The following is a 24,351-nucleotide window of genomic DNA, read 5'->3' as shown; positions in this document are numbered from 1 at the left end:
CAAGTTTTAAAAGGACGTACACAGATGAAATCCTTGCCTCCTTACAGTGAATGAATATTTTATGATTGATTTCCCAGAGGCTATTTTTTAATTCAAAAGCTACAGGCAACGAGAAGTCAGAAAAATATCAGATCCAAAATAAAGTAAAGAATCAGAAGAACAACTACACAGCCATAATGTTAACAGCTCATATATCCCCCTGCACAAATACTCCCTTACTAGGTTTTAAGTCATTTAGAGAAACTTTAAAAACTGAGCTATCACAAAAAAACCAAAATGACACCAGCAATGCATTGTAGTGTAAACGTGTACATCCACGTATCTAAATATAAAATGAAAAGTTTGTAGCTATTGCTGGGGTCTCAGTACTTGTCTCAAAAACATAGCTGCATTAACCAGCATTTACATAACTACCTGCAGAAGGCACTGTGTTCACTCAAATATATAACGTAAATGTGGATTCACCTAATTAAAAATTACTGATCATCCTACTGTTCTTTCAAAAACATGTGTACCTCTGGGTGGGCATTTGCAGTTTCAACCCAAAATAGACTAAAATCAGAATAACAAATCCTTGAAAAAAAACCAAAAAAACCCAAGGTTTCCAATGAATGTAACAAGTATCCAGCAACTGCAACATCAATACAGTTACACTTATTCCCTCAAATATTTGGGAATGCACTTTATCCGGAAAATACAGTTTTCCAGCCTCCAAAAATAAACTGTTTATCTGCATGCACATTTTCGTATTTCAAAAGGGAATTAAGCTGACAGCATGCTGTTCTTAAAAAGGAGCGAGTAGCATTTGATACTGTGTGCTTTGTGTTTAAGAGAATAAAATTGAAATTTTTTCAAGATTTCTTACTGTCTGATAAAAATCAAACCTTGCAGGTCACCTTTAAGATAAAGTCCCAAACAAATGCACCGTTAAGCCAATATTCAGTAAAACTTGACTCATTACAGCTCCAGGTAATTAAAAGAAGACAATGCATTTACGCAAACCCTTCGGGTACTCAAAAAGCCTGTTGCAGATGACGACACTTGTAGCCAGTACAGTTTACATCAATAGCCACTCTAAGAAGTGTTTTGCTACCTTTTTTTTTTTTTTTAAATTACTCAGTCCTAAGGAAATATTGACAATTTCACCGAAATCGGGTTGATGAAAAGGAGCCTTCGTTAAAGAGAATAAAATATGAAAAGCACTTAACACATAAGGAATGGGACGCCAGCAATCCTTCTAAATAGCCTATTTTGATCTAGTGCTGCAACCGGTACTACAGCGTTACAAGGCTTTAATGTTCAATACACAAGTGTGATGAAGTCATCTGTCAATAACTGAAATTGCATTATTAAAAAACCGTCTCTAAACCTACACCTTATTTGTGATGGAAAGCCAAGTAGTACATTTCAGGGTTTGAATGCAATAACCAGGCATTTCCAGCAACTTTTGAACCAAGTACACTTTTCTTCCACTAACAGAATGTGGTCATGTGGAAACCAAACCAGCTTTGGAAATGAATGTTTAGCTATACACTAAGGTAACTATTCAGCAACCTTTTAAAAACATACAGATTGTACCAGAGAATTTCCCTGGACCCACTGAAATTTAAGTAACTTTTCTCACTATTAAATATTATTCTGGAAATTAGCAGAGCTGAGGAAAGAAAAAAAGAACATGAAGAAAAAAGGCAGAAGGAAGAGAAAGAAGCCCTACATCAATACATCTCACATTTCCCAAAAAAGGCTGAAGTAAGCTTATCATAATGAGGCTCTAACATGAACTTCTGATGTCTATGAATCCCTAGACCTAAAAATTATTTTAAACTATTGTGACAAAATTAATCGATAAATTAAAGTTGACATGCTTTACTGACGATGTAACTATTGTATATGCGCTACTTTTGGTTGTTTCAACAATCTTCTCCCAGACCTCTGTACCCTAACAAATAAATAAAACACTTGTTTTGCAGAGAATGTTTCCAGAACCTCCACGAACAGGCACTGACCACAGCTCATTAAGCCGTGCTTGCCTAGGCAGAACTAAAGCAGCAGCAGGATTGGTAGCACAAACGTGGTAACCTGGGGAGACGCTCCCCAAGTGGAGCATACCATGGGAAATCAGTCCTACAGCCTTTTAAAACGTGCCTAGGGAAAAACTGTTGGCAGAATAGGGGAGATAAGAGAATATTAAAATGTACACGGAACTATAGAAACTGTGTATGCCCAGAATATTAATTCTACTTTTGCAGTTGTTGGAGTTTTTCTTTCTTTGAAAACTATAGATATACTTAGCCATCATAAAGGTCTTAAAAGAATAATAATAATAATAATAAACTTAAGATCCTTTGCTTACTATAAAGAATTACTGCTGCAAAAAATAATGAAATTTAAGAACGCATCTTCTCATAGGTTAAACCGTAACAGCATCCAGGCCAATGGCTTTTTATGCCTGAATATATATATTTTTTTTAAAGAACTATTGGAATTAACAAAAACCTCAGCTCTAAAACCTAATTAGAGACTCTAAACAAACAGCAGACTCCTAGCTAACAAAACAGATAATCACCCGCTGCCATTTAAGAAATTAAGAACAGTTCACAATTTAAACTAGTAAAATGATACCCACAGACAATTTTCCAATATCCCAGACTAGCATTTCTAGTTAAATCCTTTTGCTAAACTAACAGAGAGGTATGGTAACTTAAAAACACTAGACTAGTATTATTTGAGACTACACAATGTCATTGAGATAACTCATAAAACTTCATATTATCAAGGTGTCTTCTTCTGTAGTCTTTATTCAAGATCTTATGAAAAAATCTAGAAATAGAAACTATTAAGGTATTTGTTTAGGAAAGCAGCAATGGCTAGCTGATCGCCCACGTGAACGCTTCGCAAAAGAGAGATTACCCAAACTCATGCACAGTGCTAGAATGATTAATAGAGGTTGAGATATCTATACATATACACAGATAAAACATTTTTATTAACTGCATTTCAGACTTCTTTAATGACTATTAACATTCCTGTAGTAATTTTATGTCCCATTTTTAAGTTGAGTCAAAGCATGAATTTGTAGAGCTGAAATCAAACTGGTCTGTGAAATTTAAATCTTTAGTTATTTAATAAATTCAGTCTTCTAATGGTTAGAAACTACTGGAAGAGCCAGAAAAAAAGTCTCTCACTAGCTCACTGCCTTCCTGTTCTCGTATTCCCTAATGTAAAGCCTACAGCCCACCACATCAACCAATGGCTCAGACAGTCATTTTAATTATTACAGATTTGAGGAATGCAGTACAGTGATTACAGTGGCAGCTTGGGATCCAGGGGTCCAATTACTCGCTGTGCTGCAGACAGGCTGTCTGATTTCTGGTTTTACTTTTCTGTACCCTGTTTTCCCAGATGGAGTAATAATAGATGCAAACTTCAGAAAGATAATTGACGATAAATATATTAAAGGCTGTGTGTTGCTCAACAGCTCCAGGAATAGTACTGCGTAAGCACCTAAAACATAGGATTTTAAATTATTCCCCATCCTTATAGCTGTCTGCAGTGAAACGCTGCAGAGCACGATGAAATTAAGGTCTCCAAAAAAATTCCTAGATGCACTGGAAACTGCAGCAGAATCCTGCAGTGAACTAAAATGACTCTGGAAAATGAGACTAGCTGTCCCAGAATTATTTTGTTGTTAAACTCAATTTGTACTACTTTGATTTTAGCAGGCAGGAAGGATGTTTTCAGAGCGGTGGTATAAGCACTTCAGTTGACTCTCTTTGCTAAGGTTATAAGCAGTGCAACAGGCCTGATTCAACCACCCACAGCACCAAATCCAGAGCTGCACAAACGTGCAGGTACTTCAACGGCACTTAAGCATGTGCTTTAAGAGAATTGAGTATTGAAGTGCTTTGCTAAATCCCTGCTTTATGTCAGAAATCCATTGAGATGAATGCAGCAGCTGAGACCTCTTCACAGTTTTGATTCAGGCTGTCAAGACATTTTAAAGGTTCCCTTTGCAAATGTAACTTAGAAAAAGACAAAAAAAGGCAAAAGTGATCAGATGGTGGAGCAGAATTCAGCAATAAATGGGTGAATTCTTCCACGGCTGCACTCAAAAGAACTTGGGAATCAACAAGCCTTTTTACAATAAATTCATTTAAAAAAAATATATAAATCGGGCTCCCCTCCTACAATCATAGGATATCACTTTGAGAAAGCAAAAATAGGCTTCTTCCCAGGAGCTCGGCATGTTATTCACTCCTTCGGTAGGTCTACTAACTGACTCCAAAAGACATTTTAAACATGGAAAGGATAACCTATCACTTTGGAACAGCTCAGTCAGGAGAGGCCACACAGGGAATCATGTTGCAGTAGCGAGATTTCTGGAGGGGCTCCTGAGGCCCCGACCCTGCCCCGCAGCCGGCGTCCCCCATCCTGGGCAGGGGTGTTCCCTCCCAGCTGGCACAGTCCTTCAGCATATGGTAGCACCCCTCCTCGCTTGATAAAATACCCCCTTTTTGGGGGGATATTTGACAGCGGCAGGGTTAGCAACAGCCACAACTTCAAGACTAAGTCCTGCAAAAATATATGAAATGGAAAAGCCTTGCTTCCATTGTTTCATTAAGTTGCGTCCTGCCAAACACAGTTCTGATCTTACTGACTTAAGTTTTAGAAAACAGAAAGGGGTGTTGGTTGTGGTTTTTTCTTCCCAGTACTGAGGGAAGGAAAGGGAGTGAGTGGAAGGGAATAGGCACAAACCAACCCAATCAAAACCTTCTGATGGTTTTAGCAACTTAAATGGCAGGATTTAGAACCATAGAATCACTTTGGTTGGAAGACGTTTAAGATCATCAAGTCCAACTGTCATCCTAGCACTGCCAAGTTACCACTAAAGCTCAGAACTACATCTACACGTCTTTTAAATACCTTCAGAGATTTTTATTTTTTTTTTTTTTTAAATCTGTCAGAAAACCGATTCCATAACAGCTGACGCAACAGCTCAAAGAGATACAGAATCTACCATTTTACGAGAAGGAGCACTGAGGAACTGAGAAGTCCTAAGTCATGTAAAATTGACAGGAACGCAGAACCAACAGTGCAGTAGGCACAAGAAACAGCTTTTCTTGTGAGAATAAGATTTGACAGAGCACTGGACTGAAATGTTAGCAAACCAACAACCCAGTGTGGAAGAAAAAACCCCAACTGTTCTGGTGGTAGAGACTACTTAGGTTTACTTTGGCTTTTAAGAGACTGCTAAGATGATGTAAATGCTAATTACTGATGTTGTTAATTGTGGCCCCAGAGGCACATAAGGAAGGGAAGGTTGTTCCTACATATTCCCTCTGGGGTGTGGAAAGGGGGTTTTGGACACCTCATCTCCGAGTCCCTCCACTCCTCAGATTTCACATGGGATTCTCCACCGTCCGGGAATCTCTGACTCACCCAGCCCATGGCAACACCAGCTCACAGCAACGAGGAGCTTTGGGACGATATGTAATACATCACGGGGGGAATATAATATTTCCACTGTCTGCTTAAATGAGGTGTGGAAATGTCAGAGAGATTTTCGTGTTTATGCAGAGGGCCTTTCAGGGCGGGGGAGAGGGGCAGCAAGGCAGGCCCATGCCAGGAGAGCAGCGGGAGCCAGGAGGCCTCAAACTGACCAGCCAGGCCTTTCCACGTGGAAGAGGGAAAGCCTGAGCAGTGCTGGCCGTGGCTGGCAGCTCCTTCACCCAACCCTGGGGAAGCACCTTGCGAAGAAGATGCCCATCCAGCTCTGACACGCACGGCTCTTCCCCGAGAGGGGAGAGCAGGAGCACAAAGGGCAGCCACCCGGCAGCAGGGGCACTGGCAGATAAAAGCCATGTCCGTGCCGCAGGCACCATGACCGTGCCATGACAGCTCAGGTGCCACTGTAAGCCCAGTGCTCCCGGCAGTGAGGGAGAAGGCTGGCCTGCCCCAAAAAGCAGGGTATTTCAACACACTGCCTCTGCCACCACTCGTCCCAGGCTGGCACTCAACCCAGGCAGCTGCCTCTCCCCCAGAGCAAGCGCCCAGCTCGCACACAAGGCCCTGCTTCACTTCCACGCAACTCCTGTTTTCAAAGCTCACTGCACCAACCCAGCAGGAAGGAGGGGGTAAAACCAAACCAAACCAAACCCCCAAACCAAGAAAACTCTACTCAACAAAAAAGCCACCCCTCACCCAACACCACCCAAAACCCAAGCAAACCCCCAGAACAGCTGAAGTTAAGTGAAGAGCGATTGGGGGAGCTGGGGCTGTTTAGTTTGAGGAAGAGGAGGCTGAAGGGAGACCTCATCACTCTCTACAACTGCTCGAAAGGACACTGTAGAGAGGCTGGTGCTGGTCTCTTCTCACAGGTAATTAGTGATAGAACAAGAGGGAATGGCTTCAAGCTGCAGCAGGGTAGGTTTAGACTGGACATTTGGAAACAATTCTTCACAGAAAGAGTGGTCAGAGACTGGAACAGGCTGCCCAGGGAGGTGGGCATCACATCACCATCCCTGGACGTGTTTAAGACTTGTTTAGATGCGGTGCTGGGGGATATGGTGTAGGGGAGAACTTTGTAGAGTAGGGCTGATGGCTGGACTCGATGATCCCAGGGTTTTTTCCAACCTGAACGATTCTATGATTCTAAGTAGCGCTACCAGGTTTACACAAGTACATTCAAGCGCTGTGCACAGCTTAATCCAAATCTGGCCTACACGTCAGAACCGCCTGCTAAGAAGTTCCACTAAGTTCAGAGATGAATCCCACGTGTGGCCATTTTCCATGCTTTTGGCACTCTTCAAACAATAGCTAATGTCAGCCTACCTTAAATTATTATTTCTTATTCTAACAAGTAAAAGTATTGAACATCACAGAAATAATCACTCTCAGATGTGGAAAACCCCACCCTGTTCATATCACTTACAATTTACCCCTGTAACTGAGCATTCAGGCAATTCCGTATCACAGACCCACACACGTATATTTGTTCTTACAAATACTACTGGAGGAACATTTCTATTTTGTTCTGTAACAGCACTGTAAAGGGTATCTTTGGACAGGAATCCAGAAGAAGCACATATCACTAAATCTCATCAGCGTGCTACCCTGTTAGTTGAAAGTACAGTGAGCAGAAAGGTTTTTGGTTAATTGAGTCTTCTTATTCAGAGACCAACAGCAAATAGACACAAAAATATATACCTAAATCTATTTTCCTGATAGAGGGTGGGAAAATATACTGGTAGGTACAACAGGAAGGATAGAGGATGCATCTTTCCAGTCTTTGTAATCCATTTGCCTATAAACAAACTATTAAAAGGAAACTAACAACCAGATTCCCATTCCCTCCAACACTGACAAAAACAGATCACTGATTATGCATTTAACTCTATGTCAGCTCCCCAAGAATGAAACTTGATTAATATACAGTGAAGAAATCAATGGCCTGTTCTGGACAATGATGCTTTTGAGTTACGATCAATGCATGCAGATAATGCATTTCCACACAACTCTGACCTTCGGCTTGTTTGAGGGATCTAAAGATACAGCCATTTATTCACAGTACTACAATAAAATTGTGTATTTCTTGGATTTGTTGGAGTAACCGTACACGTTAAATGATTTGTCATATGGTAAAGTCACTTTATGTTATTTTAACCAAGAATTGGTTTCACAGAGACCAAACTACAACAAAGTATTAAGAAGCAATGTGGAGCTTATATTGACAGTAGTACCTGTGTTCCACTTGGGATCAAGCATCTCACAGTTAGTTACAAATGAAAGCCACTTTCTAGACTTTTCAACGGAGTAGGTTTGAGCTAACTGAACACAAATACACAGCAATTCCATAGCAAGGTGAAGTATGGATTCACAGTTGCACAGTATTCAATTACATGTAAAGCCCCATAAATGCATGCTAAAGACCTAGATCATTTGGGTTTTAAGTGAGTGGAAGGACAATATAGCTTCTATTGTAATGGGAGATTTCAGGTTATTGTAGATGACGTTTCTTAAGGGTATGGACACAGAAAAGGCTTATGTAATTTCAGTTAAGTGGGAAAAGAAAAAACTGCATTAGCAAGAAAGTACCTACTAGTTCAATTACAATATTTTTTTTCGTCTCCAAAGCAGCAATAAAACCAAGCAGAATTAAAGATACAACACAAGAACCAACTTTAGTGAAACCTGGAGAGAAGAGGCTAATGACATCCTGTACAGAAATGTCACAGAATGTCCTTATCTTACCACTGTGCTAGAATTAATTTGAAAACATTCATAACACAAAACCCCAAGTAAAATACTAAAAGCCTGTTAAGTCATACAGATGTATACAGAGATGATCAGTTATTTAATAATACCCTCAAACATTAGAAATTCGGCTGCAACTCAACCTTAGCCATAAGTCAAATCAGAATAACTACAATACTGACTCAGCTAAAAAGCAATGAAAACTGTACTCCTTGCCACAAAGTCATGGCAGGAAGAATGGATGGCTGGCAGATGGAAGTGTTTAACTACCCCTCAATATAAGGGCATACACTTTGAAGTAATTTCTCAAATTTTATCTTGATAAAAATGACAAGTATTTTAAGAAGAAAGATAATACGCTGTCAGAAGATTGTGGAAAAGAGTTCTAACTAATGTTTTATATCCGTCTTTCATGAATGCTGCATGAAGGAAATAATTGCAAATTAGCAAGAAAATACTATTTGTTACTTCTTGTTCCACTCATGTCAAGGAAGCTGAAACAGGTGCTTACACCCATTTAAAAACTGTACAGACCAAAACAACATGGATGCGTGATAAATTTCGGAAGAAAGCGTGTGATTTTCTACATATTACATCATCCCCAAAATAAAAGACCTATTAAAAATAAATCTATTACTCCATACTTGCGTGTAAGTATTCGCTAATTTGGGCCCATCTTTTGTAGTGCTATCAAACCAACAACCTCATTAAGCCTTTATAAAGCCACATGCCTAAAGAGTCAGTCACACCGAGCAACTTCTCTGCCATGTTAGCGTATGTCTAAAATTAAGCCTGAGCTCAAGAGTCCTGATGAACGCAAGAGGCACCAGCACATCAGAGTCTAACTGGCTGCTAGCGAGCACCATATTGATCTCTAGAAAAAAAAAGACCATTTCAGTTGCCACGAAGAACAACGCCAGTAATAAATAAAACAAACTAGTTCAGAAGCTGCACATTTAAATGGATACAAAAACATGATTTCCACTAGAATTTTTATCTAAGTGTGAAGCTGCTGTCAAATCACGCAGCCCTTGTCTTGGTCTACAGATCTGCAGCTGCTTGCTCCTGCCACTTTCCCTGCATTGACACAAGCACTCCTGTAGGAAGCTCCTGCCAGGCAAGACAAAGGACATCAGAAGAAACCCCAAAGATACTGCCCAGTGGTTGTTTCACAGTTCTCTGTGTGGGAATGTGAGACTATGAGAGCAGTGTGAGGAAGGACGAAGAGCAAGGCCTCCTCCTTTCAGTGCTGAACCGCACTTACACCAAATGAAAGCAAGAGGAGCACTGCCACCGGCAAACTTCTCCAAGCAGAAAGCCCACCTCCAGGCAGAAGGTCTGTGCTCAATTTGGAGGAGTTCATGGGTGAGATAAAGATGCCTTTTTAAGAAGCATCTCCTAAACAGATTTTAAAAAAAAAAAAAAGTCAATGTTCTTTTCAAACCCTCCGAAATCTGAAAAGATGACTAGTAATAGAGGAATTAATTTAAATATTTTAATTTTTCTGTTTTACTAAGGCATCCTGTGAAGCTGGAGTATAAATCCTATTAAACTGAACTTAGTTTGTCCATCCCTAAAATAGATTTGACACACAAACACAAACACAAGGTCAAGGTCACAGATCAGCAAGAAAGATTACAAAGAGGACTGGTGTAAGAGCTGGCATTTGATCAAAGCTCCTGGATATTTTTTTTTAGTGCACTTACCAGAAATACCACTACATTTTCTTCACATTGGTACACTACATGTTTTAAGTACTCCCTACCTTTAAGGGCAGCTGCCCTCTCCTTACTTATTTTAACAGGAGATTTTAGGCAGTGTATCAAGTAAACTAAGAAAGAACTCTTATGCTAAATGAAAAGGTTGTAGAAGACACTTTTTGCCACCCTTGTCGCTCTATTAAACTATGTGCTGATACATATTAAATCCCAAATCCAAACGGAAAACCCACTCAGAAATACAGGACCTGACAGTAAGACCACTGCTAGAGAATCAGGACCTCGGTTTATTGCTTCATGCAGTCCGAGTTACTTATCTTAATATAGCAATTGTATATTTGGATGTGTGCTTCCAAACACAACACTTGCTTATCTATCCTAATTATCTGTGTGCACAGCATATATTTCTCAATTAAAAAAAAAAAAAAAACCAGAACTCGTAACACAAGGTCTGTGCAGAACACAATCAAACTAACCTCTTCTGTAATCAGGACAACATTTACCTCTTAGAAAGCGGCTCTAATGCTGAACACTGAGTAAGTGAGCAGATTAAACACAGTAGCAACAGTTGAAAGACTCATTAAAAACTCAGCCACTGAAAATAGTTAGCAATGAAAGTCATTTACTGATCTATCCATCCATTCACCCACCCACCCACAGATACATTCTCAAAGCTTTAAACACACGCTGAAGAATATTTAGCCTGCAGGTCACGTCCACCAGACGTACCTTCTGACACTTAAACAAGAGGAAGAAAAGGTGTCTTGGGCGACACAACGTCACATGACATTCAAAGGTGTACCGCTGCCACAAAGTTTAGATGCTCGTTATTAACAAGTAGTAATTTAAAGAATAGTGTGGCTTGTACTTTTACTTCTGAACCCCCACTTTCAACACCAGAACAGCTCTGATGTTAGTCTAGACACGACTGGGAGCAGTTTATATTTAGACAGAGAGCTATGTCTATAAATAGGGCTGTTCGTGTTGGTATAAAGCTTTTATTGGAACCCATTTGGGGTGACCTGCGTAACTCACTTGTATGTGGGCATCTCAGATATTGCCAGTAAAACCTTCGTGCCATCACACCCTCCTACATCTTGTTTCGGCTGTATTTCAACATTTGTTTACTGATTTTTCTCCATTTCATTTTTTGTATAGGCATTACATTTGCAGCACTCTACCTGTGTGATTGGGTTGGTTCAGCTACTAATGATGAGGCCTTAAATGATAAAAAGACCAAAATAAAAAACAAAAGCAAGTTTAAAAAGATGCCTCCTTCTTGAAAACATCCTTCACAAGAATTAGATTGTCACCATTTTATGCTACAGTATTGCCTGAGCTACTAGAGCCAGATACAAATCACTCCTGAAGCCTGGGATGTGAGCTTCTCAGCACAAACCGATAGGTGTTTTTAGCCCTGATAGTGACGCAGTCCCTGGTTTAAGATCAAATGGAGTTAAGTGGTAGACCTTGGGGCAATACAATTCTGCTCCTCCTTAGCCCCTCTTTTTCTTAATCTTTTCAGCAAAATAGGGGAAAAAAACCCAACCCCTCCGCTTTTCTTATTTTTTAAAGTGGAATTTCTATTGTTCCTACTTTGTGAGATGCTGAGAAAGCTTCTCACTGCACTGAAGTGTTAGGAAGAAAAAAAAAATGATCAGGCAATTATTATTATTCAAGACTTTTTTTAAAAAACAGAAGTTCATTTAAGATCTGCAAACAAATCGGCAACTTACTCTAAGAACCAAGCACACATGAAAAATGTGCATATAAGACATTTCACAACCAAAAACATTTTAAGAAACACATTAGTTTATTAGCAGTATAGCTACCCAACACTTCAAATTCTAAACCAAGTCTATTTGGAGTCATATAGCTTATTTCAGTTTACTGATTAATACGTAAGAACCCTAACGCTTGAAAAAGCTTTTACTTTAATTAAGCTATATTACAGCGAATAACTGTTCATTCAGTATCACATTAGGTCTTCTCTCATGCTTACACTAAAAGAAACTTTCTTTAATCATCACAACCAAACCTTTAATAAAACAAATCAGTAGCAGTTGTTTGGGGTGTTGTGGTTTGTTTTTTTTTTTTCTGTTAAATAGAAGTTCATGCTCTTGACATACATAACCTGCAACAGCAAGGTGTTTCTGCTAGTTCTGAATTTTGGATCAAATTCCCCGCTTTTCAAGCAGCAGGGATGTGCTGGGCTGCTATCAGTGGGTAGTAGTGGATTTGGTTCTCTTTCTTGCTGTAACACCACGGAGAAAACATCTGAAACCCAGTTTTATGTCATTCCTCTTTGGGGAGCTCTAACAGGCAGAGCCAAAGCTTCCCACACAGAGAGTCTAACACAAACCACTTCAAGTGTGCTTTCTTTGAAAAGGGGGTAATGACAAACTCTAATAAATGACTAGCCAATACAGCAACAAAAATGAATATGACAGCTAGCACAAAGAAGAGAGTACTTCTGATCAATTCAGTAGTCAAGTAGTCCACAACAATGGATTATCTTGAAACACTGGAGGACTGCCAATACCCAATCTGTAAGGGTACTATTTTATTTAAAGAATAAAAAAATAATGTATTGTCTGTGGTTATATTTACATGTGTGAAATGTCAAATCAAGAGGTTTTTAAAAACCTTTAAGATACTATGAAACTATTCATCAAAATGGTAAGTCCTTTAACTTATTATTTATTTTTATTAACATAAGTAGATCTATGGATTTTAATAGGACAACAAAATAATGGCAAGATTATGCACACACAGAGATTTGTACGAGACAGGCATCTAATTGATGCAACTTATATTAAGGTTGCAGAATTAGGCACATGATAGATGGACATCTACCTTACTGAAAAAGACCAGTTCAAGCATCATGACTATCAAAAGCAAACTGGTTTGCATTCAAAATTTGAATATTCTTCGGTTATTCAGGACACAGCATAGGATTTGCCTTTCCAAACAAGATGTATGAGATCAGGTATTCCAGCTTCCCCACTCCTCAAATTGTTCACTCACACACCATAGCAGGTGATCTGGTTTCCCACATGCTGGAAGTCTGATACCCATTCATCATCTAACAAAACTGGCTAGTGGTAACAATGAAAGGCAGTGGGAGGGAGGTGGTGAATTTCCCTTTGTAAAGCTTGTCTCAGCTTTGGGGAGGAGGAACCCACAGAAACACCTCCAAGTTGTAATTACAGTCTCATCTGTTCACTTATATGTCTACTGATAAAGTATGAGAGAGGGAGAAATTGCCATAAAACAAAAGATCTAGAAGTCATCAATCTAGCAAATAAACACATGAAACTCCAACCAAAGTAACTTAAACTATGTATCACTTAGTATAAAGTCATTATCTAATAATTATTATCCATGACCACAACTGTATTGATTCAGCTGATCAGGGTAGGAATTATTTCCAGCTTAATCTTCCACAGTAGAGATCCGAGCATGGCTGACAGGTCACAACCCAAGTCCTTTGTGTTATATAAAGCCATCTTTCCTTGATGTATCTGGAAGAGTCATTTCCCAGCTCAATACACCATCAATAAGTAACTGCAGCGTTTTCTCAATCAATATATAGTAAGACATTGTCAATGACCTGAAGATAAGTTTCATTGACTGCCTGTATGCTTACTAAACTGTACCTTTTCTTTTTGTTTTTTCTCTTTTTTTAGAGCCTTTATAACAATTCTGTCATAAAGCTAAAGAAGGTGGTTTTCATTCAACCCCTATTGCTAAATTTCACCAGTGAATGATACTAGAAGAACTCCACTGAAGACTATATTAATGTGATTTCACCCAATAGCAGTTCAGGCTCATACATACCTGCACAATCTTACAGAACCACAAGATGACTCACAAATACCAAATCAATGCAGGAGCCAATCATACTGAACCAGGAGGGGCAATAAAGGAAGACCAGAGGGGGAAAACATCCCAAACCCAAAACAAACAAAAAACCCAAACGCCCAAAAAAGCCCCAAAAACCAAAACCCACTCTTCTCAAAGAAATTTTATGCTCTAAAAACACACAATTTAAAATCCATTTGCTGAGAAAAGGCCAGAAGTTCTAGTGGGCAGGTGATCATGTCTCCAGCTTCCCAGGAAACTTTTAGCAGATTGTTAGTTTGGCACCCTAGTTAGCAATCTCAGGAGAGAAAGACCAAAGACTACCTGGGGATGTGAAATAAACTACTCTCTGACTCAGAATTCTTAAGAGGGATAAAGACCAAAGCTAGTGTGAATTAGATAAAGTTACCACTCCATTCCTGCGTTGAGGACAAAAATACAGGCTAATAAATGTCTTCCCAAGGTCAGGGGCAGAAACTCATACCTTTCAAGCGTCAGTGTTGGATCTTTGTGAATCTGCTTTTCACTCCACCCTGCCAAAAAAAAATACATTATTATCAGGATGTAAAAACTTATGGTGGAAAACAATTTTATTTCTACCGTAACAGGAAAGTAATTCTGTTAATTCAGTATTAGTTCATCAAAGGGAGACTGTCTTGCTTCTTAACAGAGTATCAACACACTAAAATAGAGTTTTCCCATGAAGTTGGTTATACTTGGGGTCAGTTTGTGACCGTACCGGAGCCTGACCAGTGAAACTGAGCTGAGCAAGACAGTAAGTGTAACGTGCCACGAGAGAGGTATCCTTGCCCAGTTAATACTATCTGCTATCAAAAAAAGTTGTCATCAGGAGATTATCTTTATTCTGACACTCCTGCCATCCATTTACCATGGTGACAGAAAACAAACAAAAAAATGCCACCACACAACGCATCCTTGCCATTGCCTTCTGCTTTTCTAAAATCTTACTCATCTTCCCCCACTATTATCCTTAAGTTACTCTGACATGTAGTCTTTTCTCAGCTCCGTACCTCTACAGCCCACATTTCTGTAACATTACTGACACCCAATGACCCTTCCATACTACACAAAATACAGTTGTTATTGTAATTCTTCCCCTCAAGACACACTGACCATATAACCCTTTACTTCAAGTTTTCAATTGTTTTTCCTCTTGCTCGAGATTAAGTTTAAAATTTCTCATCTGAGTTCTACGGACACTAATAACTCTTTCATTTCTACCCACATAGCCTAACCACTTATTGTGTCCTTCTTCCTTACCCTTTTGTTTCCACAAACACTCATTTTTACTGTAATACTCAGGCACCTCTCACACAGGAAATTCCATTATGCTTCTGCACTGCTCCCCAGGCGAAGATCATCTACACTCTGGAGGCTATTTCTTCCTCTCCTCCAACAGTAAATCACCATAGCAAAAATTAATCCAAATCCACAAAAATACCTCCTGCAAAACCACAAGCCAAAACACAAATGATGTATGTTGCTTGCCTTCCCTCATACTGTTTGTTCCCTTTCCCTTATCATAGTCTATATGAAGTTAAATATATCGGCACCTGTGAGATGCTGAGGACATAAATAACATGAGTTCAGCTGGAAAACAATTAAATGAAGCCCTAGAGCAACAATGGCCTCCAGAATAAGTATGTTTTCCCTTCCTCTTACAAAAGAAAAAAATGCATTTATTGCTTTTGCAGTACAACAATGCATGTTGCTGTTACAGTTTTCACCTGATCCTTTTTTTTTTTTTACTACATATGATTGGAGGGGAAGGAAAGAGTGGTACACACTAGAAGATCAACAGAACACAAGGAAAAGATTAATGCTAGGGAGAAAAGGGTACAGGTGGGCTAAAATATAGTATTAATGGGCTCCCCTTCTCTTGATCTGCTGCTATTAAAAAAAATCTAGTGAAAGTTCTTTTCCTTCCCTGGCTGGTACAACAACAATAGCCCTACCTCTATGCAACTTGTTTTTACTTCAGAAGGCAAAGATGGAAGAAAGATCAGAGAAGGAAAGGAAATACTGCTCCTAAGAAAATTTAATTTCAGAGCAACAACATTTATTTATTCATTTTTAATCATGACAGCAAATGGTGCCAAAGATGACATGAACAAGGAAACTTTTGAGGAGGAAGGTGAAGGCAGAGAAAGTACCTGTCCCAAGGATTGGTTAAACATAAACCCAGACTTCTTTCCATGTAACAAAGGACGCTTTCTGAGTCTCAGCTGCCTTAATGAAATAACCTTCTGAGCCCAAACAGCAGACTTAATTCTGCAAGTTCTCCACTTTTTTTTTGAACATGATTTCTCCTCCTGCTCCTCATATCAGAGAGATTTGATTTACTGGGTCTACCTCCGATTTCAGTTTTATTGCAAATAAAACTTAACCCTTCCTTCCAAAGTCTCTTTGGTATGTCTCTACTAAATCACATCACCCAGAGTTTGCTTGTAGCACTTCTGAAGGTGAACAGTTTGGCTTACCTAGAATAACCTACTGGGATGCAAATTCCACTTGCCTTCTTTATATGCTGCCAGGTTTGCGAGAGCAAGTCAGTCTGAACTTGACATTTGCTGGGAAACACTGCATGGCATAATTACAATTGTAAAACATTTTATATTCCTGTAAATTCAGACTACAACCCCAAAGTGCTTCCATACTAAGGCACGATACAGAAAGGAAGGGTGGTAGGGAAAAGAAGGTATAAGTAGGAAAAACATCAATGGTAGGTGAAGACAGCAAGGCTACCCAAGCTGCCTCAGACATTGCCTCACAAGCGTGAAGACCCGAAGAGTAAGACAAAGAAAAGCAAAAATAAGATGATGTAGGACACTGCCCATTGTTAAAGGATACAAGCAACCTACTTCCTTGAAATACAAAGCCTGAGGTGAAATTCAAGGTAGTGTGGTTCCTAAAACTTCAGCTATATTTCTCCCCCATTGTAGGAAGTATTTCCACTGAACTGCGATAAACATCATGTTACAATGCATATGGATGGGAAGTCAAAATCTTCAGGGGTTACATTATTTTTATTGTGATCTTGACCAATGGAACAAGAGGGAGGATTGGAAAATCTGAAACTTCTTGGCTCTATACCCTGTTGTTGAGAAAAGGGCAGGAGGAAGGGAAGGAGAAAAATCAGTAAGATACTCCTTATTCATCACCATTCAGACCAAAAGATCCACTTATACTAGGGGGGGTGAAGGGGGGAAGATTACAAAAATGAAAATTAGTAGACTAAACTGTTCCTGTAATCACTTCTACATATGAGAAACAAAGCGTGCACTGAATGTAAATTATTTTTGGCAGCTGCCTGTTAAGACATGAATGACTCTAAAGAGCATGGAATAACAACAGCCTCCTTTTTGCTAATACATCTGAACATAACATACTACTTGAAAGCATCTTTCTTGAGTTTTCCATGAATTCTTATATTCACCTTTAACTACTTTACTTCAAAGCAAATGGACATTTTCCAAGAGCAAGCATCATGCATGTTCCTTACAGGTATCAATCATAAGAAAGGTAATAGTATTTATGAAAGTTTTCCTAATGCACATCCAAAAAACCCAGACTATTTGTTAAGAATATGTAAGCAAAAATATTTGCTGCTCTAGGTACTGTCACTAAAGCCTCTCTTGCTAAACATTTCTCTCTGTTCAATTGGCAAATTTAATTACAAATTTAATTTTTGCATAGTAAAGCTCATCCAGCCATTTTTAATTTCAAATTGGCTTGCACTCCATCATGAGTAGCTGAATGCTACGAAAACCTTTGACATAGTGACCTCATAAATAGTGGAGAACAGAAGAAATGCTCTCAAGAGCAGGGAACTGTTGATAAGAGACTTCTTCCTCCGTTGACTGTAGTCTGTCAGCTGTAACTATGTGCAAGAGTCCACACTTGCAAATTACACAAAACGTTCATTGGAATTACCCTTCCATGAAATTATTTTCTTTGTTAAAATGACAGTCACAGGTAGAAAAGCCAAGAAGAAGCATCTGAAGTTGACCAAGCATCCTGTTTTTCTTCAGTGCAACATACAACCATAATTTAAAAATGCCACAATTAAAAACAACACCTTGATGTACTTCACCATCAAGCTGCAGACAGTAGGCAACATTCCTAACTATGGAAGGGATTTTCATAGACTATCAATGCACTACGATTCTGGAAAATACCAAAATATTTCAGACTTGAGTGAACTACAGAATTCAATTCCATATTACTTGTACGTAACACGAGGTCATAAAAAACCCCCACCCACAAGCAAGCTAATGACAAGTAAGAGGCATTTCAGTTACCGAAGACCTACTTCAATCTGACATCTAACTATCTGATATTAGATAGCCACTGCTCTTTACAGACTAATCGCAGCAATTGCACTCCTCTGCTGTTCATCAGGACCTCTCGTTACGTGCACCGTGAGGGTCTAAACCACACTGAAGGCTACTGGGCACTGTCAACATTGCAAAAAAAAAAAAAAAAAAAAAAAAAAAATTTTTCAAAGAAAATTAGCTACATCGATTCACGGGGTTTAATATTTTTCCTAGAACTTTTTTTTTTTTTTTTTTTTTTTTTTTTTTTTTTTTTTTTTTTTTTTTAAAAAAAAAAAAAAAAAAAAAAAAAAAAAGTTATTTCGTCTTTGGCCAAAGCAAAACACTTCACAAACATCAATGAACAGACCAACAGTCCTTCAGAGTACTCCCACTTTACACATGAGGAACAGCCAGCACAGGGGAAGACTAAGTAACTTGTCCAGAGTCACAAGAAGTCCATATCCATGGCAAAGGAAGAAAGATTTTCACAATTTCAGCTTGGCCCTTTAACTACAAGATATTCTGTCTCTACAGTTTGTGGGTGTGGTGGTGTTTGCTTGTTGTTTTATTTTTTTCTACTAGTGAAACAAACCAAGAATGGATTACGCTGAACTTGAGGAAACAATGGAGATTACTTAAGGAAAGGACCTGCACACCATGGTAAATGCCTTTTTCTTCCAAAGGAAGAAAAATCACCAGCACTGCCATCACCCTTAGGGGGAGATGTGTGTCATTCAAGTACAGTCAACCCAGGTTTTCCACTATACCTGCTGAAATGACATTCTCTCAAAGAAAATAACTGTGTCAGTACTGAACTGAAAAGATGAATGATGGCATTAGGATCAAAAACGTAATTCCAGGAACTCTTCCTATTTCTCAGAGATCTGACATGTTGAAGCAGTCCTAATGAGCTGGGCAAGCACTATTTAGTTGATTGGAGCTGGTAAGACCACTGTACAGCAGCAGATAGAGTTTTGCAGCAGTGGCTCTTCTGATCCACTCCCCACTTCCCATCTCTTCTCTAACCAAGAACAATAAAATCCTTTTTATCCTGAAGCAAGGATCCTTCATAGTGAAGTATGTATAAACGTGCATACACATATCTAAGGACTTCCTTCCCAAACAGGTCCATCTTTATTTCCTTGCTTTAGAGAGCTGTCCAAAACATGCTTTTTATCAGTCTAATTCAGCTGCAAGACGTTCACAGCATTGGATTGCTCGGATGGACTAGAAAACAGGGTGTGTGTTCACCCATACATACACCAGCGTATAAACAAAGCTCCAGCAGTCCATGCTGGAAGTAGAGCTATGAAGGAAAGGGTGACTGAAGCTGCCGTAGCAAGTGAATCCAGACAGGTGGCTTTCCTGAGTGTGCTGAACTGCTCCATGGTGCCCAGGCTCTGGAACCCTCAATTAAACCCAGCCTGATTGAGCATCCTCTGCAAATCCTGCCACTAACTAGAGCTAAGCCTGCAGAAACGGGTTTGCCTCCCACTTAAACAGAGCCAAAAAGCGTAGGAAGAATATTCATCCCTTACTAATTGATAGTAACATTTTTCCTGATGAGTTCTCACAAACACCAGTTTCAGAAGTTGGAAGTTTCCAAATTGACCAAACTCCCTAAACAACTTGGTTGCTATACTTAGTCATTTGTAGAACTTGCAGATACCTGCCATGCGTACACTTTGCCAAAGTGAGAGAAAAGAGATCAAGTGGCTGCCCTTGGCTTTACAAAATATGGACATTTGGGAGGAGGGGAAGCATCCCAAACCTCAGCAATCAGTGCCACCTATGGTTGATGTTGCAGAAGCAAAGATCCAAACAAAGGAAAACGAAGGTGTTTGCAACTTTTAACAAGCCCCAGGTTTTTCAACTGACTTCAGGAGATTAGATTAGACAAAGAAGATTAATAATTTGGTCTACTCTAGATCATTTACCACAGTTGCAATAGGCAATTTTGCTAGTACCAAAACCGGGTCCCAATTTTTGCTACGATTTTACAATGAGAACATCTCCAAAACACACAAAAACTTGGAAGCACAACTTTACACCTTCTTATCTTACCACACTCACCCCCTCAAGTAAGACTGATCACATTTTTGTTACCGACTCCATTTCAACCATTCAATCCCATTCTGCTGCTGCAGATGCTTTGTCCAGTGGTCAAGAGAAAGACAGCAGAGCTTATTTCATCAGACCTTGTAAAATCCTCCCCCGTCACTTCAACAGAGTATCAGCAACACTTTTAATTTTCAGGGAAAGTTAACCAACACAATAGACAAAATAATTCCCTCCAGAGGTTTCGCAGCAGTCTCAGTTCAGTACACAAGGCCATTAATTACACAGCTGCCTTTAGCACTAGCAGGAATCTGGTTGAGTTAAGGTTGCCTTCAGTATCTGCACAGAAAATCTATTTACTTTGAGAAGTTATGCAATGCCTCAACTTCCTCTGTTCTTTACTATGGTAAAGCATGATAACAGAAGGAAAGGGGGTGGAGATTGTGAAATGCCTGTTCTCCATCTCAAGCAGGACACAGTTACCTTTCAAAAACATACCTAAACTGGTATTCACCTCTGAAATCTGCCCAAATTGATAATACGCTCAAGCACCAACTCTTACTTAAAAATAGATTAAATTTTTTCAGATAAAAGGCAGTGGGTGTTACAAAGTTAACCAGTGCTGGAATCAACTGCATGCCTCCAATGTAAAGAGATTTTTATAATCAGATCAATTTTATTTGCTTGGTTTTTTGGGGGGTTTTGTCTGGGGTGCCATGTCTGTCCCCCCCAAAAAACAGTAGTCCAGTTGAAGCCAAGTGGTATTCCAAAATTCTCATCAAAATTTTAGTGTTATCAGGTCTGCTCATTCAGTAAAGTTGGCAGTAAAAGTTTTAATTCTGCAAACAACCTTCTACTCTCCATTAATAGAAAAAAGAGACCCAGGAAAATCACATGCTGCCCAAGCTGATATATTCCACGGCACCAGGAAAATTGAGGTATCAAAACTACACATTCATTAGACCTCTTAACTGTGATCTAAAGAATCTACCCCGTATCTCCATTGATACGCTAATAATTGACAAAAAAAAACCAAAACCCAACAAACAAACAAAGTACACACAAAAAAACCCCACAACTCCCAGAACTGCCTCTACTCAAAAGAGGAATTATAAGAAGTCTCAAAGCAGTCACAGCAATCTTGACTGGTAAAATGTTTTCAAGGACTTGGTTTAATCATATGTCATTTTCTTTTCCTCTAATCATTTATTTAAAGTCATAGGTTGAATTATTTATGAACAAAAGTTAATTGCATTGAAATGCAGTATTGCCCTGTATTTATCTAACACCTCCTTCAGAATTCAACCATCTGCCACTAACTGGTTAAAATCTACAAAAAGCCAATACAGAATAAGACAAGATTTAACCATTTCTGCAGTATTACTGACATTAACTTCCAAAACCTTGTTAGATACAGTCAAGTCCCTTGATCTTGCGATCTGCTGTGCAGATTGTACAACTGTTTTTACTGATTTTTGTTATCATTACAACATGTGTTTATATTTAATAATAATAAAAAAAAAAACAACCCAGAGGGAAGAATAGCTCACTCACAAAATATTTGATTTGAATAAATAAGTTTTGACTAATTAGTTGTAATTAAAGTCATCATTATTTGAGTACAGTCACATCACAGAGCCTCCCTATCTGGGGTTCTTCAAAATTTTCTTAGCTGTCAAAGGATCTCGAAGATCAATGACTTGCATGCATAAGGCTGTATTCACAGTCTTCGCAAGGTGTAAAATGTAAGCTCAAGGGTAGTCTCATATAAATATACTACACATCTATAAAGTGTTAATCTTAAGTCGGCAAGGCCATATGACAGAAGTAACTATTATAGTGCATGACTGCTCCTCAGCATACAGCGTTTTTCCAAGTCTCTCATTTCCTTAAAGCAACTCATTTACTTGTCACCTGCCAGGACAAAGAGTAGAGAGAGGATTTCGCAAATACCACTGTGGCTTGTGCATGGTGATAACACACCAAGAAAGATGGATTTTCATTTTCTCATCAAGTTATTAGATTAGGTTTACATGCAGATTTAAATGCCCAGGACGAGTCTGCCACCTGTCCTAAACTTAATTAGTCGGGAATGTCTGCATGACAAGAGCAGATACTTCAGATGTTTCGGAGTGACCACAAGCAAACATCCAAATAATCACCAGCACAACTTGAGTGATGCCAAGAATGAAGCACTAAGCACAGCTCTCTGTGAAAGAGCCTGAATTTTATTAATGGAGTGTTTCACACTTCCCATCAAACAAACAACTGACATCAGCCGAGCATCTAGAAAACCAGAGAATCAACTGTACAAAGTCTGCAACTGAGTTAGGAAATGAAGAGCAGCAGCTTTCTCATTAAAATATGGGTGTATGTTTACACATTATTGGGGAATCAGGGAGTCAGGGGGGAGAGATGAAGACTCGAATCCTGTAAGACTTTTCCTCAGCTTTGTTCTTGTTCTGCTCATCATAGCAGCACATCTCAGATTTTCTTATTTTTATACCTCCCCTCACATACTCCCCCCCTCCCACGTAGGACCAGTGCAGCAGATTATAAAACTAGGAAAAACCCCACATTTTCTTTAAAGAGGCAAACACATCCATGTTCAAGTATATTTCACATTTAAAAAGCTAAATCACAACCCCTCTAAAAGGTTAATTAGAATTTTATCTGTGTAGGTACGCAGCAACTACTGACACAGATGTGAGTAACTGAATATAACAGAGAGAATTCAGTTATCCATCTCCTTACGTTGCCATTGGCACATACAATAAATTTGTCTCATTAGCAGGGGCTACTTGGTTCGTCGTAGTAAACAAAGCTGCCGATAACAACAGCCTCGCATACTTTTCATTCATTCACATATTTTTCTTTACTTAGACTTCTAGCATGTGCCATAGAAGAGCTGAATGTTAAGCATTCCTGGAGTGTCACAATATGTAATACAATAAAACAGATTACAACCATACCTTTCTTTCACAGCAGTGGTGCCAAGCACAGGTACACTGTAGCAATCAATTTGTTCTGCAGACAGTAAGGCTTTCATAGAATACTAATGCAAAATCTCTTTTCTTTCTCCTTCGACTTGACTCCCCAATGCCCGGGTCCCGACCAATACAAGGAGGAGGGCGGAATGTCTTCTGCTGAGATAACCACAACTACTAATCAAGTATACGTGTACAAGGGCACAGGATTAAACCTCCACCAGGCTTGACTCGGGCACCGAGAGCAGCTAAACACATGCACAGCAAGGTCAGAATTAAACACACACACACGCACGCGCATCTACTTGAGTGCACTAATTTATCACACTTTACCACTGACGGCTTTTTACCTCAGGGGAGTAAAATTACATCCTGGTGAACTGAGGAGGTTCAGACACAACAGCTTCCAACAACAAATCAGATCTCCCAGAGACGGGAGCCGTGCTCTCCCGCCTTAACAGGCTGCTTCAGAAACTCGGTGCACGCCGTGCCTGGCCGTACGTGCCCGCACGTGTGCGTGCACGCGTGTACATGCATGTGCGCACACGCGCATGTGCAAGACGCACCATCAGGCATCAGCTAAAGCAGAACGATAGGGTCTAAAGTTCTAAACCAGTCAATAACTCCCTTCGAGAGAGTTTTCTTTTTGATTGTATTTATCTTTACCTCTTAACGTAATCAATCTATCACGTCTAATTACTCCAGAAGAAAGCATTTTATTATTGTCTAACATAGCAAATGTCAAACAAGCTGTTCGTTTACCTTGAAGTTTATTAGCATAGAAATGCAACATGAAGATGCTCTCAAAATATTGTCACTTGTACTCACAACATTTTCCAAAGCCCACTTAGCAGGTTTTTATTGCCTGGCAGAGCTGGATACTGTCTTAGTTCTTAAAGCAGGCAAGGCATTATGTTAACTGGAACACCCATGAGCTAATATAAGACTTTTTCTTCAAATGTTCAATTTATGCTTAACTTTTCTCTTTGGTTCTTGTTATTCAAACACTTCTCCCACATTCCAGCCAGCCCCACATATGCGGAGAGATGTGTTTTCATAAAGGTTCATCCACGTGCATTGCAAGTAGGAGCGAAAAGTGAAACGCTGAAATGTAAAAGCAGGGAATTCCTCCCC

The 24,351-nt window shown here is 39.3% G+C and overlaps 1 protein-coding gene across 2 annotated transcripts in view; it reads right to left on the bottom strand.

Annotated features, from left to right (window-relative positions):
- NRIP1 (nuclear receptor interacting protein 1) overlaps nt 1-24,351 on the bottom strand; it is an 89,739-nt gene that overhangs the window by 10,222 nt on the left and 55,166 nt on the right. The window contains exon 3 of one of the 2 annotated variants that reach the window (XM_014938169.1): nt 14,320-14,368. The exons of the other annotated variant lie outside the window; for it this stretch is intronic. The gene's annotated coding sequence lies outside the window, so the exon portion shown is untranslated. The remainder of the gene's footprint in view (nt 1-14,319; nt 14,369-24,351) is intronic. 2 annotated transcript variants of the gene reach the window in all.

Source organism: Calidris pugnax, unplaced genomic scaffold (genome assembly GCF_001431845.1).
Source record: "Calidris pugnax isolate Ruff unplaced genomic scaffold, ASM143184v1 scaffold25, whole genome shotgun sequence".
NCBI classification, from domain to species: domain Eukaryota; kingdom Metazoa; phylum Chordata; class Aves; order Charadriiformes; family Scolopacidae; genus Calidris; species Calidris pugnax.
Note: the sequence above shows the minus strand (reverse complement) of the source record. Positions and strands in the feature narration are given on the sequence as shown.